At 43.5% G+C, this 15,125-nt stretch overlaps 1 pseudogene; it reads right to left on the reverse strand.

The window, feature by feature from the left end:
* Positions 1–3,435: 3,435 nt before the first annotated feature.
* Positions 3,436–8,740, reverse strand: LOC108707479 (annotated as a pseudogene).
* Between the last annotated feature and the right edge of the window lie 6,385 nt (positions 8,741–15,125).

Raw genomic sequence — 15,125 nt, forward strand, 5'->3', positions numbered from 1 at the left:
GTACTGCGACGCCGGCGAAAAGACGCCAGTTTGGCGCCAAACTAACAATATTTAAACCTGGTTCAGACTGAGATGCATTGCCTGGTTATTAGGTTGTTTAACTGAAACCCTAGCGTCTCTATACTCCTGAATTCCTGTTATCGACCCTTGCCTGTACCCGGACTACGTTTCCTGCTGCCTGTCTCGACTCTTCGGCCTGTCTCATCGTTTACGAATCTCGCTGCCTGCCTTCTGACCTCGGACCTCCTGACTACGACTTTGCCTAATCCCTTGTACTTCGTTGATCGTCTCATTGGCTACTCTCCACAACCCTGTTCCACTCCAGGTGGGTAGCGGTTGTGTGAGGCGCTTGTGGGTTCACTATCTACAGCTCCAGCTCCTTCTACGACTGGATTATACTGGTAAGCTTGACAGTTGTGGGCAAGTATATGACTCTTCTCATTAGAGGACTACTATATTACACAAAAAAGTGTATTATGAGATGGATGGGGCCTAGGGTACCCACGCTGGGAATGTGGAAATGTCAAGTTAATAATGTTTTACCTATGATTAAACTTACCTACCTGGCACGGGGCTGTCCGGAGAAATTCGGGAAAATTTGGCAGCCATGGACTGAGGCTGAAGGCCTAAACGAATTGGATGCTTGAGATTAAATTGAAATGCGAATACCTACCTGAGAATTGTATGCATATCCTGATAAATATGAGTGAACCCCAGGCGGAACTGTTACCCCCCCCATCTTTATTTCTGTGTTGTATTGTTGAAAGAAAAACAATAAAAAAGTTTTGTTTTAAAAAATTCAAATGATCCAGAGGAAGGCAAAAAAAACCCTTCTGAGGCGGTCTCCAATCTGCCTCAGAAGGGGAAAAAAATTCCTTCCTGACTCCAAAATGGCAATCGGACATGTCCCTGGATCGACAGTAGCCTTGTAAAGGAAATACAATGCCACATAGGGAGTGTACGGGTTCAATTCTATTGCTCCCGTATTGGCATGCCATTAATGAAGCACCAGGCTATAAAAATAACCTGATACTAGTGACTGATTCCTTGAAAGGGAGAACAGGTCATTTCCAATACAGAAATGCTTGTGATTCCAAAAGGGAATTCAACTCAGTGTTCTCCTGTTCAAGGAATGGGTGAGCATTGCAAATAGCTAATTCAACTGATGCACACACACACGTACACACACACACGCACATACACTGAAAGGTGGTAACAATAAACCCCTATATAATCAGGTCTCCAGGGGGTATACTTACCACTACTTACCATTAGGGAGCTCAGCGTCTACTGAGTGATAAAAACCCACCCTTCCTTCCCTAAAAGAAAATTATTTTAGCTTTATTTTAAGAAAAGTTTCTATTAAGAGCATATGTTTTCTTTTCTACCTTGTTTTAGATGCTTGCCTGTCAATAGTTATATAATATCTATTATCCTTCAATAAACTATTGTATAACATTTTATCTAAAGACCTAAAACCGTTGCTCAAAATTGCCAGGCGTAAGGGTGCGAAGTAAAACTAGCGAATTTACGCCAGCGTTCGTTAGTGAATTTGCGAAGTAACGAAAATGCCCAACGCTAGCGAATTGACGCTAGCGTTACGCGCTTCAGCGCTTAGTGAATTTGCCCCAGAGCCTCAATGTAGGTTGACAATCCACATGGAGCTTCCAAATGGCCAATCACAGCACTTATTTGGCACCAAAGAACATTTTTCATGCTAGTGTTACTCCCCAACTCCTTTTACTTCTGAATATTTGTCTCCCTGCTCTAAGAGATGAGTAGCTTCTATGGGAAATGCTTGCCTACAGCACATATAGTGGTGACAATCCATCATCACACAGTAAATCTATGTGTCAGAAAGCACATAGAGACAACACAATATACTGAAAATGTACTCACCGATGAATGATGCCCTTAGAGTGCAGGAACTGGAGGGCAACCACCATCTCCGCTGTGTAGAACCTTTTACAAAAAGAAAATCATCATTGTTCCTATATCACATTCATTACATAGGATTTTTACAGTTAACTATAGAGTTGCCTCGCAGTGTTCTCTGTGCTTGCATCTGATGCAAATATCTATGTGTAACATACAAAAGGGTGCAGGACACGTCTTACTGATAGCACAGGCAAACATGCTACATATGTAACTTGTTATGGGTACAATTTCAGCCCTTTGAAGTGCCCAGCGTCTTCCACTAATAAAAGAGCTCTACTATCTACTAGAAAATCCATTAAAGTGATCCAGCTATAATTCCTTAAACATATCCTGTCCATATCAGTAAAATTAAATCAGAGAAATGAAAAAGGGAAATGTATGAAACGTGGCAAGCAGTGATGGGCGAATTTATTCGCCAGGTGCAAATTTGCGGCGAATTTGTGCGATTCGCTGCCAGCGAATAAATTTGCGAAACGGACGCGAAAATTCGCCGGCGTCAAAAAAAATTTTTCTGAAAAAACGGACGCCGGCGCAAAAACGGGCGCCGGCGTCAAAAACGAGTCGCAGTTTCGCGACTTTAGCGCCGTTTAGCGCGAAATTCGCCCATCACTAGTGGCAAGTATAAAAAGTACACTTTCTAATGCAGTTCCTCTGCAATGGCCCATCGGTTGGGGCAGCAGGGAGGGGTGATATTGCAAGTCTATGGCATGTTTTAGCAACTCCTTTGGCATTGGCCAGAATTTAAACAGCAGCAGAGCAAAATTCATTAAGTGGGCAGCTTAAAGAGAGGAATAAGCACTATGTACCCTAAATTTCTCCGTAATAACAATTAATATAATTCCTGTACAAAGCAGCCCTGTACTTATCTATGGCAAGGGCACAGGGACAGGCTGCATCTTGCACCCAACTAACTAGAGCACCTGAATGAAACACAAGTTACGGTTCAGGAAAGGGGACACTGCTACTCAAGCTTGTCCCTCAGTAAAACAGTGCTGCCATTGTGGAGAACAAAGACCTATTAAAGGCTAAGAGGTAGACATTGAGCAAAGTATGAAAAACATGGTGGGCTGCACCTATTCTTTCCAGATTGTTCCCTATCCCATGTACTGTAAATGGGTCCTAATGTCACTTACATGATTCTTGCCATTGGCAGATTTCCTTTGCGAAGAATCATTTGCATTAAAGATTTCCTGCTGGCATACTCTAGGCTGAAGAAGGCTTCTAGCTGTTAAAGAGAGAATAGAACAAGGTGAGACATAGAACATCCAGCCTCCCAACCAAATATTTAAAACTGTCTGAATAGAAGTGGTAATGTGAGTAAGTGGAAAGCAACATCTTGGCACTCCATGGAGATATAGAAACAGCCATGTATGAGGAGCAAATAAGACCCCACCGCATAGTTTGTCTAACACTGGTCTAATCATGCTAAAAGTTAATTTAAATGCTAGATTCCCTTTAAAGAGAGTATATGCAATTAATAGCAGTATTTACCTCTGATTAAAAAGCTGCGTAGGAATGGCATAAAAATGTGCATCCTCTAGCGGCCGTCAGCACTCGGGCCTCCTTCATCATGATATGGAAGTTGTTCTTGTCTGGACTTTTCTGCATGATCTTTACTGCTACCAATTGCTTCTTAGGTGTAAACGAAGCCAACATCACCTAATAACGAAGGGCAAATATTAAACATGACATGGTGTATGGTAAAGGTAAACTCTAAACACTGAGAGGCTGAATTAAAAAAGTTATTTGTTTTGACTTTACACCATAGGTGGAGAATAATGAAGATTTAAGGAGGTTCAGTCTCCCCAATTAATTAGAAACAGTGTCTTCCAGTGATTCCCTCCCCAACATAAATGTCACCGTTCTATATCACCACTTTATAATGATATTCTTAGAACTGTATTTACAAAACAGTGAGTAATAATACTAAACTACTTTGTTCCTGCCTTTGTTTTCTGCTTCCCTATGATTTATACCAAGAGAAATCATTCCTGGGAAGCTCTTCACTTACCCGGCCAAAGCCTCCTTTTCCCAGCTCTGAATAAAACCTGTAGTTCTTAATATCCAGAGGAACAGGTCTGCTGATATCTACACAGAGTTTCTTTGCTGCGCTTCCACCTTGTTAGGGGAAAAACTCCATTAGTACCTTGTATTACATATAACCTGTACATAGCATATATTAATAAACCCATCTGCAAGCACAAGGCAGGGCTCCTTAATATGAGGCAGCACAAGGGAACTGGAGAGGGGATACCTGCACCTATGTGCCTCCCCTAGGCGGCCCCCATGAATACATCTCCCAGAAAACTTAAACCCTTGATTATATATTGAGAAATGCCAGAAGCCTGCGTTTCTGACATATTGACACGGCAGACCATTAGTGATAGTGATGTTCATCAGAATCAATCAGTACCGTAATTAGATTTGAACAGTTACATAAAAGGTAGAAGATGAAAGCAGATCTGATTGTTTGACATTGGCATCATCACTGATGATATTTATTTCCTATACTATAGAAAACCAGCCCTCATTGGTTGATACTGGCAACATCACTGGTGATTTTTATTTTCCCTATGTTATAGTAAACCAGCCTTAGTTTCATACCAAGATTAAAAAAAGAAGAAATAATGAATAAAAAGATGAGTAATTTTTAATCAGAACAAGACTTTGCATAAATCAGCAAGCTATAAACATCAGGCAAACATATTAATTGCAGAAATCCTTATAAAAAGACATCCCAGCAAGCATGTAATCATGTTATAATACATTTACAAACAATATAAAAATTAATATAGTTATAAATATTAACCCTACAATTTAGATCTACCTACAGTCTACATACAGAAATATATACAATTATGGGCTGCAGTTTAGAACCACCTCCTATAGATATTTGCCACACAGAGCACCTGGTATGAATAACTGGCTGAGAGGGTATGCAGGGGCAGATATGTAAAATTTTGGTACAGAAATGTACATTGAGAAACAAGCACCATAGGGAAATGATTTGGTTCAGACTTTGCATGGAACAGTCTTTAAATAAAGGCAGTCAATACCAAAAGAGCCTGTGATGGACAAGACTCTGAGATACTGTTCAGATATATTGTATTCACTTTGTGATTGGCTTCTGTTAAAGCATCATCATTCTTTAAACATAGCTGTAGATTCCAGGCATCTAACTAAAAGTAATACATGTTTCATTTTAGGAGACAGAGAAAAAAAGGTTTTCCGGTGGCTTAAATTACAGACTTCATTCTAGATCCCTCAGATACAATGCCCTTTATCAGAGTGCAGTTCACCCAAGTGCATTTGTACAGAGTAGTCACAGATATGAAAAATTACTCTGAACTCTCACTTAAAGGGATCCTGTCATGGGAAAACATGTTTTTTTTCAAAATGCATCAGTTAATAGTGCTGCTCCAGCAGAATTCTGCACTGAAATCCATTTCTCAAAAGAGCAAACAGATTTTTTTATATTCAATTTTGAAATCTGACACTGCAGGCTGCTGTTTTTCCTTCTCAATGTAATTGAAGGAGTCTCAGTGGGACATGGGTTTTTACTATTGAGTGTTGTTCTTAGATCTACCAGGCAGCTGTTATCTTGTGTTAGGGAGCTGTTATCTGGTTACCTTCACATTGTTCTGTTGTTAGTCTGCTGGGGGGGTGATATCACTCCAGCTTGCAGTACAGCAGTAAAGAGTGATTGAAGTTTATCAGAGCACAAGTCACGTGACATGAGGCAGCTGTTATCTTGTGTTAGGGAGCTGTTATCTTGTTACCTTCCAATTGTTTTTTTGTTTGGCTGCTGGGGGAGAAAAGGGAGGGGGTGATATCACTCCAACTTGCAGTACAGCAGTAAAGAGTGACTGAAGTTTATCAGAGCACATGACTTGGGGCAGCTGGGAAACTGACAATATGTATAGCCCCATGTCAGATTTCAAAATTGAATAAAAAAAAAAATCTGTTTGCTCTTTTGAGAAATGGATTTCAGTGCAGAATTCTGCTGGAGCAGCACTATTAATTGATTAATTTTGAGAAAAAAAATTACCCATGATAGTATCACTTTAAACTTTCATATAGAAGCACTGGTATTTTCTTGTGTTTAATACACTTCTTCATTTTGGAGTGACCTGGCATCAGCCTCCTCTTAACAACAGCTGTGGAATAGAATTAAAGAAAATACTGATAAATTGGAGCATCTTTTCCATTAAAAGTACTATGGGCAAGCAAGATGAAAACCCGGACCTAGTAACCTGCATTGATTTAAATAAGACACTGGAATACGAATAGGAGGACCTGAATTGGAGTAATAAATGTGTAGCTTTACAGAGCATTTGTTTTTAGATGGGGTCAGTGATCCCAATTTGAAAGCAGGACAGAGGAAGAAGACAGAGGAAGAACACATACAATTAAAAAAAAAACTATGAAAGAATGTAAAAAAAGTTACTAAGAGTTGGTGAGCCATCCCTTTAATGAAGATCACTAAGGCTAATGCTAGATATGGCAGTTACTCCACCTGCGTTTAAAGTTGGAAAAACAGTCAAACCAATCTCGTCTGCTCTTTTATGGCTCTACACTGACAGGGCTATGTCAGTCTGGGTGCAGACACATAGCATAGGGCAAATATGCACTCACTTTCCAACCACTGACATCCGCTCCATGTATCTGCACACAGGCCAACACAGTGACTGTTAATGCAGAGCCATCAAGGATCGTTTCTCCACATGTCACACCTTGAATTAGGCTAATGGTGTTATCTACTGAACAGATTATAAATTCAATCCACCCTTAGGTGGCTAGCACATGGGCATATTCAGGGAGATTTAGTTGCCTGAAGACGAAACGCCTCTTCTGCAGGGCGACAATCTCCCCAAACTGCCTTTGCTGTGCCTGCTATATTGACAAAACCCTAGCGCTAATGCACTCGTGGCGTTTCCATTTCCGAAGTCGCCCGAAGATGCCTCACGAGGCAATTTATTGCGACTTCGGAAATCTAAGCGCCGCGAGTGCATTGGCGCTGGCGTTTTGTAATTATAGCAGACGGCAGGCACAGGGAAGGCAGTTTGGGGAGATTTAGCCAGGCGACTAAATCTCCCCAAATCTGCTCGTGTGCTTGAGGCCTTATTGCTAATTACCCTATTGCTCAGATTCTCTACTCACAAGCCACAGTCTCTGTCTCAGCTGCAATTCCTTCTGGGAGCCAATACAGACTTTAGCTCTTGTGGAACTTGTAGAGTTTTGTGTACAAAACTGACAAAATCAACAACACAAATAGGAAAGTGAGACATGCAGCTGCCGACGCTGCCTCCTCTGTTTGTTGGGAAAAAATAAACACATCTGAGGCCTTTATTTGTCCAACACCAGAAGCCTTCTGTGCTGCAGCCAATGCCTCTTTTGTTGGCTCGTGTTTGCAACTGCACTGTTCTTTTTCTTTTATAATGGCAGCAGTTGGTTTGGGAGCAGTAGTAGATAAAAGACCCACAAGAAGTTTAGGCATCATTTCTTCTTGTTGGGTGGTTGTTGCAGTACCTGGGCCCTCAACAGTAGTTTTTCCTGCAATGCTATTTTTGTAGGTTTTAGAAGCTCCTGACTCTTTTTGCATGGAAGTTGGAGATGGCACAGCCTGGCTGCCCCCTAGATCATTGGATGTGTTCCTGCTTTGTTCAGTTGGAGAATTCAAGTTCATTTCAGGAGAGCCTTTGGAAGTGTTCATGAAGCATTGCTCTCCATATAACGGCTTCCCCCTGGATCTACAAGGTCATCTATTTTTTCGGACCAGAAGGATCTAATGTTACATGAACCTTATTTTCAGATGTTAAAGATTATAAAGCAGTCTTCAATACTGTGTGTGAGATTACTGGCTGAATTTTATTAGCATCAAATGCTGTTTGTTCTACTGACACTGCAGTACTGTACATTATTCTTGTGATGCCATTATAAATAGGGGTGCTTGCTAATATATGGGCTGAACCAAGTAACACATAGTCCCTTCTTCTTCTCTTCAAACCACAGTTTCTTGCTGAAGACATAAAGAAAAGTAATTTTATATGAGATGCATGTTCTTGTATACAAATATATGTTTTTGTGCAGGCTCTTTTATATACATACATTAATTGAGAGACTCACCCTTTTGATATAAACAATATTATAATTACTGGTCACAACCAGTGCAAGCTTGCGGACACTATGGTCTATTCATCAAGAACAGATTTTATAAAAGTAAAAGTTCTTCTAGACCTGACCTGCAGGTAATTCAACCCACATCCTCTCCATACTTGCACTCAGCAGCGTTCCTAGAGGGGGGCGGGCCCTGGTGCGTGACGCGCAGCCGGGTCCCGCCCCCCTCCGTACGGCGCGCTGCAGGGGTGATTTCAGTGGCGTGCGGCGCTGCCGGGGGGCCCTGAGGGGGTGTGGACCCTGGCCCGCTCGCACCCCCTGCTCCCCCGGTAGTTCCGCCACTGCTTGCGCTCTATTGTCAATGACCTGCTCAATGCCCACCTACCATTGTGGATAGTCACGGCTTATTGAATCACTGCAGGGCCCAAACATGGGAAAATACAATATTAAAATAACCTGCTAAGATCAGTAGTAAGGTGTTAATTTTTGCCTTAGCCAGGACTTTGCATTGAACAGCTCGGTGAAAATATATTGGCAAAACTAGAAGAGATATGTTTCTTACCTGGCAGCAAACTTTGGGGCAAAGCTTCTTGTCATGTTTATCAAAGAACACTGACAATGGCCGGACAAGCAAGTCCTGGTATGAACCATCCATGTCCATTTCTCGTTCTCTAGTCCTGTCCATGTTGGCAGTTAGCCAGTTTCTAACTTCACAGAGTTCTATATGTGACATCCCCAGAGTGGAGCCCCAAGTGACCAGGGCAAGAGGCCGAAGAAAGAACACAACAGGCCGGAGCATAATATGATAAGACACAAACGCTTCATTGAAAGCTACAAGGTAATTTATACAACCCACAGCAAAACCACTGATGTTAGTAATAGGCCATTGTTCTAAAGTATTAACGGTCATTCCTGTTAAAAAAAACCATAAGATATAAAACTGATTCTACCCTAAAGAAATAATGCACATAAAGTACAAGCCTATAAAGGTTTTATAATAAAGGGAGAATGAGCATCATGACAAAGTGCTTGTATATTCTTCCATCAAAAAAGTATATAAAAATAAAATGCAAATTACAGGATTCCTCCACCAATGATATCTGAAGTAAAATGAAGAAAATCTAACCATAGATGTGCATTTTTAAAAATAAATTCCAATATGAAAGTCTAGTAGATCCTCATTCTGGGTAGTGGGACACCCTCAAAGTCAGTAAAAACAAACCCCATACCCGTTTAGTAGCACATTATTCACATCAAGACTTTCTGTTAAAAAAACCTTTGTAAGCAGCTGCAAAATATTGAAACAGCAATGAAACCAGCATTTGCATCCATATTCTCTAGATCAATGTCACGGTCGGCACCCAACACCAGAACAAACACCAGGCATCCTGGTCTCGGCTCGTGCTTCACCAGGGAGGAGCCCTCGGCTTACTTGGATGCCACCTGGACTTAAACGAGAGGTGCAAGATGAGGGTTCTGGATAGGCAGAGGGGCACGACTGTAAAGCAAAGTCTTTGGACAGAAGATCGTAGTACAAGGCGTTAGGCAAAAGAGAAGTCAGATCAGGCCGGGTCGAGGCAGGCAGAGAATAAACGTAGTCAGGCAGGCAAGGGTCAAACCAGGAAGTCAACCAGAGGGTTAATCAGAAGTAGTCAGTAATCAGGCAAGGGTCAGGATCCAGAAGTGAGAATAGTCAAAATAGCCAGGCAGGGGTCACAACAGGAATCAAACAGGTTCAGGATATAGCAAACAAATAGCACAAGGCTCAGGAGCACCAGGAAACACAATCCTATCACGGGCACCGAAGACCAGTGGAATGGCCCTTTAAATACCAAGAATGTTTCGAGCCATTGCGCGCGACGTCACACATCAGCACGCCTGCGCCTAAAAAAATAGCAGAGGCGCACCACGCGCCCCCTTATTTCACCAGCGCATCAGGGAGTGAAGACTGGTGTGGCGGGCATCCCCGCCGGCCCGCTAGACCACCAGGGTACGTAGCTTTTATTACATTACCCCCCCTCTAGCGGGGGCCACTGGACCCCCAGGTCTCTCAGGAAACTTTTGGTGGAAATGTCTCCTGAGACGGTCAGCCCTGATGTCATTAACTGAGACCCAAGAGTTCTCCTCGGGACCAAAGCCCTTCCACTTAACTAAATACTGGAGCTTACCACGTACAAGGTGGGAGTCGAGGAGCTCTTGGACCTCAAATTCAGACTGACCTTCTACCAACACTGGGGGAGGAACAGACAGCTGACGGACCTGTGCAGCTGGTTTCAGGAGGGAAACGTCAAAAGAATTAGAAATCTTAAAATAGACTGGTAACTTAAGACGGACCGAAGATGGATTAATTATTTCTGAGATGGGATATGGACCAATAAACCTGGGTCCCAACTTGAGGGAGGGGACCTTAAGCTTGATGTTTTTAGTAGATAACCAAACAGAGTCACCAACCTTATATTTGGGTGCCTCCCTACGGGATCTATCAGCTGCTTTTTTCTGAGCGGCTGTAGCTGCGGAAAGAGAGACCTGAGACCAAATTTTTGCAAACTGTTTGACAGAGGAGTTAACGGAGGGTACGGGAGACACAGAACCAGAAAAGGAAAATGCTTTGGGATGTAACCCATTGATAATAAAGAAAGGGGACTCCCCAGAGGAAGAATGGGTAGCATTATTGTATGCAAATTCTGCCCAGGGTAACAGTTCAGACCATGAGGACTGCTGATCAGACACATAACACCTGAGATACTGCTCAAGAGATTGGTTCACTCTTTCAGTTTGACCGTTGGTTTGGGGGTGATAAGCAGTAGAAAAAGATAACTCAATCCCTACCAAAGAACAGAAAGCACGCCAAAACTTCGAGACAAACTGAACCCCCCTGTCAGAAACAATATTTTCAGGAAAACCATGTAACTTAAAAATGTGAGTAATGAATAGATCAGCCAAGGTTTTAGCAGAAGGGAGGTGTGGAAGGGGAATAAAATGGCCCATCTTACTGAACCTATCCACCACCACCCAAATCACAGTCTTCCCTTGGGAAGGGGGCAAATCCACAATGAAGTACATCGAAAGATGGGACCAAGGTTTTTCTGGGATAGGTAAAGGGATTAACAGATCCTGGGAAGAGTTATGAGATGATTTTGACCTTTGGCAGATCGGACACGAATTAACAAAGGCCTTTGCATCCTGTTTGAAAGAAGACCACCAGACATAGCGGGATAACAGAGACACCGTCTTAATAATGCCCGGATGCCCCGCCATTTTAGAATCGTGAACCTCCTTCAATACTTGTTCCATTAACTCCTGTGGAACGAACAATCTCCCAGAGGGAGTTTCTACCGGAGCAGATGATTGAACGCGGGACAATAAGGAGGAAAGGTCCGACTCTAGTGCTACTACAATTACTTCCCTGGGGATGATGGGGATGCACTCGCTAGACTCTGAGGAATCAGACTCAAAGCTTCTAGAGAGTGCATCCGCTTTAGTACATTTGGAACCAGGCCTAAACGTTAGACAAAAATTGAACCTGGTGAAAAACAGCGCCCATCTAGCATGCCTTGGATTTAGTCGTTTGGCCGACTCAATGTACCGAAGATTCTTATGATCAGTATAAACCGTGATCACATGTTTTGCTCCCTCCAGCAGATGCCGCCATTCCTCAAAGGCCCATTTAACAGCCAACCATTCTCTATTTTCGATATCATAGTTGATCTCAGCAAGAGAAAATTTTTTAGAGAAAAATGCACAGGGATGCACTTTGTTGGTTGTCGGATGCCTTTGAGAAAGGACTGCCCCTGCCCCAACTTCAGAAGCATCTACCTCTACTATAAAAGGAAGTGCAGTGTCGGGGTGTCGAAGAATTGGGGCAGAACTGAATTCCTTTTTGAGGAAGTCAAAAGCTTGTACAGCTTCAGGAGGCCAAATGCTGGGGTCAGCACCCTTCTTAGTCAAATCAGTAATGGGGGCCACAATTAGGGAAATTATTTTAATAAACTGACAATAGTAATTTGCAAACCCTAGGAACCTTTGGGTAGCACGCAGTGATTGGGGTTGGTCCAATCCAGTACAGCTCTCACCTTGCCTGGATCCATCTCAAGACCCTTGCTGGAAATATTAAACCCCAAAAACTGAACGGAAGTAACCTCAAAGATACATTTCTCCAGTTTTGCATAAAGATCATTCTCCCTGAGTCTGCACAAGACTTGATGAACATGATTTCTATGTTCACCCAAGTTAGAGGAGAAAATTAAAATATTGTCAAGATAGACCACTACGAATATCCCCAGCAGGTCCCGAAAGATGTCGTTGACAAATTTTTGGAACACTGCGGGTGCGTTACAGAGACCAAAGAGCATTACAAGATATTCGTAGTGGCCGTCCCTGGTGTTAAATGCACCCTACTTCCACTCATCTCCTTCCCTAATACGTATGAGGTTATAAGCGCTCCAAGCTTGGAATAGATCTTAGCACCCTTAACCTGGTCAAACAATTCAGAAATTAAAGGGAGGGGATAGCTTTTTTTTATGGTGATCTTATTGAGACCCCTATAATCTATACAGGGGCGCAGACCACCATCCTTTTTCCCAACAAAAAAGAAGCCCGACCCACAGGGGAACTAGAAGGCCTCAAGATTGTCTTTTATATACTTTTTCATTGCCTGGGCCACCGGCAAGGAAAGAGGGTAAGTTCTACCCCGAGGGGGAGTAGATCCAGGAATTAGATCTATAGGGCAGTCATACTGCCTGTGTGGGGGTAGGGTTTTTGCATTTTTCTTAGAAAATATGTCAGCATATTCAGCATATGCTGCAGGTAAACCTTCTACCACCACCTGAGGAATACATGAACCACCACACTTCTCCCAAAATAAGAGGAGAAGACGCACCCTCAATAATATGAAGGACTAACCTCTCACTGTGAAGATTATCAGTGCACATGGAAAGGAACACAGAATTTTTAGTTACCAGGCCTGACCCTAAGGGTTTTTTATCAACTGCCAAAATCCTCATAGGAGGAATTAGAGGGGTTAAAGGAATACCACATTTTGCCGCAAAAGCATCCAGAAAATTCCCCTCCGCCCCTGAATCCACAAAAGCTGACACCTTGACAGAGCCCGTTGGCCAGGTAAGTTTAACCGGTATCAAAATCCTAGAGGTAGACTGGGGAGAGGAAACTTCTGCACCCAAATGGAGCTCCCCTTCTCCATTTAGGCTTGGAAGTTTCCCGGCCTCTTAGGACATAGATTCAGAAAATGACCCTTTTCCCCACAGTAAATGCAAAGACCAAGGGAACGCCTGCGGGCTTTTTCCTCTGGGGTTAGATGGGATATGCTTAATTGCATGGGTTCCTCCTGAGGTTGAAGCATGGAAGGGTTGGGGACTTAACATTGGACACCACATTAGAAAAGTTATACTTACATTGGTAAACCCAGAATGCAAAGAAGAACCCCTCTCACCCCTTCTTTCCCTCTGCCTCCTATCTACCTGGATGGCAAGTGACATGAGATCATCCAGGTTGAAAGATAAAGGGTAATTTACCAAACTATCGTTGACAGAATCAGACAGCCCAATACGGAACTGGCTGCGAAGCGCCATGTCGTTCCACCCAGTTTCCACTGGTTCAATACACCTCCTGTTTCCCCTGGCGCAATTTACGAATCGCGGAGTCGGCAGAAGATGCACGATCCGGTACAGCCATGGTTTTAAAGAATGAATCAAGTGAAAAACGGGCAGGATCTGAGAGGGGCAATCTCAGAGCCCAAATTTGGGGATCACCCATTACAAACCTCACTTTTTCTTCGCCAGTAGCAAAAGAGTGGGGGAAAAAGCTGAGGTATAATTTACATGCCTCTTAGAACACGAAAAATTTGGACCTGACCCCACTGAATTTGTTGGTGAACACAATCTTGGGTTCATGGGTTTTGGATACATTACCCAACAAAGCAGGAGAACCCACAGGAGGGGTGACTACTGGAGCTGGAGACTGAACAGAAGCATCCAGTCGATGGGTCAAATTGTGGAAACCTTGCATCAGGTAGTCTTGCCTCTGCTCATGTTCTTCCAGTCGCTGTAACAGTGTGGTGAGTAGCGCTTCAGTGGTGGAAGGAGCAGTGGCAGCAGCAGCGCGACCTTCTTCGTCCATCTTGGGCCCATGATAATGTCATGGTCGGCACCCAACACCAGAACAAACACCAGGCACCCTGGTCTCGGCTCGTGCTTCGCCAGTAGTGTGACCGCCTTTGGGCCTCGGGAGGAGCCCTCGGCTTACTTGGATGCCACCTGGACTTAAACGAGAGGTGCAAGATGAGGGTTCTGGATAGGCAGAGGGGCACCACTGCAAAGCAAAGTCTTTGGACAGAAGGTCGTAGTACAAGGCGTTAGGCAAAAGAGTAGTCAGATCAGGCCGGGTCGAGGCAGGCAGAGAATAAACGTAGTCAGGCAGGAAAGGGTCAAACCAGGAAGTCAATCAGAGGGTTAATCAGAAGAGGTAGTCAGTAATCAGGCAAGGGTCAGGATCCAGAAGTCAGAATAGTCAAAATAGCCAGGCAGGGGTCACAACAGGAATCAAACAGGTTCAGGATATAGCAAACAAATAGCACAAGGCTCAGGAGCACCAGGAAACACAATCCTATCACAGGCACCGAAGACCAGTGGAATGGCACTTTAAATACCCAGAATGCTTGCTCCATTGTGTGACATCAGCGCTCCTGCGCCTATAAAAAATAGCGCGCCCCTTAGTTCACCGGCGCATCAGGGAGTGAAGACCGGCATCCCCGCCGAGAGCACGGAGGGCGTCCCCTCCGGCACGCTAGACCACCAGGGTACGTAGCTTTTCTTACAATAAGATAGAGCACATTGCCTCCACTGATATTTAAGTTCATTTGCACAAGCAACAATTGTGAATGCCGGGTTACGGAATGCATTTTAGGACATCACCAGAAGAACACATGCTCCTGCATGCGCTCTACTAACGAAGAAGTATGCAGACTCGCCTCTTATTATATTCACTTATCCCAAGAGGCTGCATTCACACCTCCGTGCTGCCCTCATATGCTGTTGCAATCTCCCCCCTCGTGG

The sequence above is a fragment of the Xenopus laevis genome, chromosome 2L (genome assembly GCF_017654675.1).
Source record: "Xenopus laevis strain J_2021 chromosome 2L, Xenopus_laevis_v10.1, whole genome shotgun sequence".
NCBI lineage: Eukaryota > Metazoa > Chordata > Amphibia > Anura > Pipidae > Xenopus > Xenopus laevis.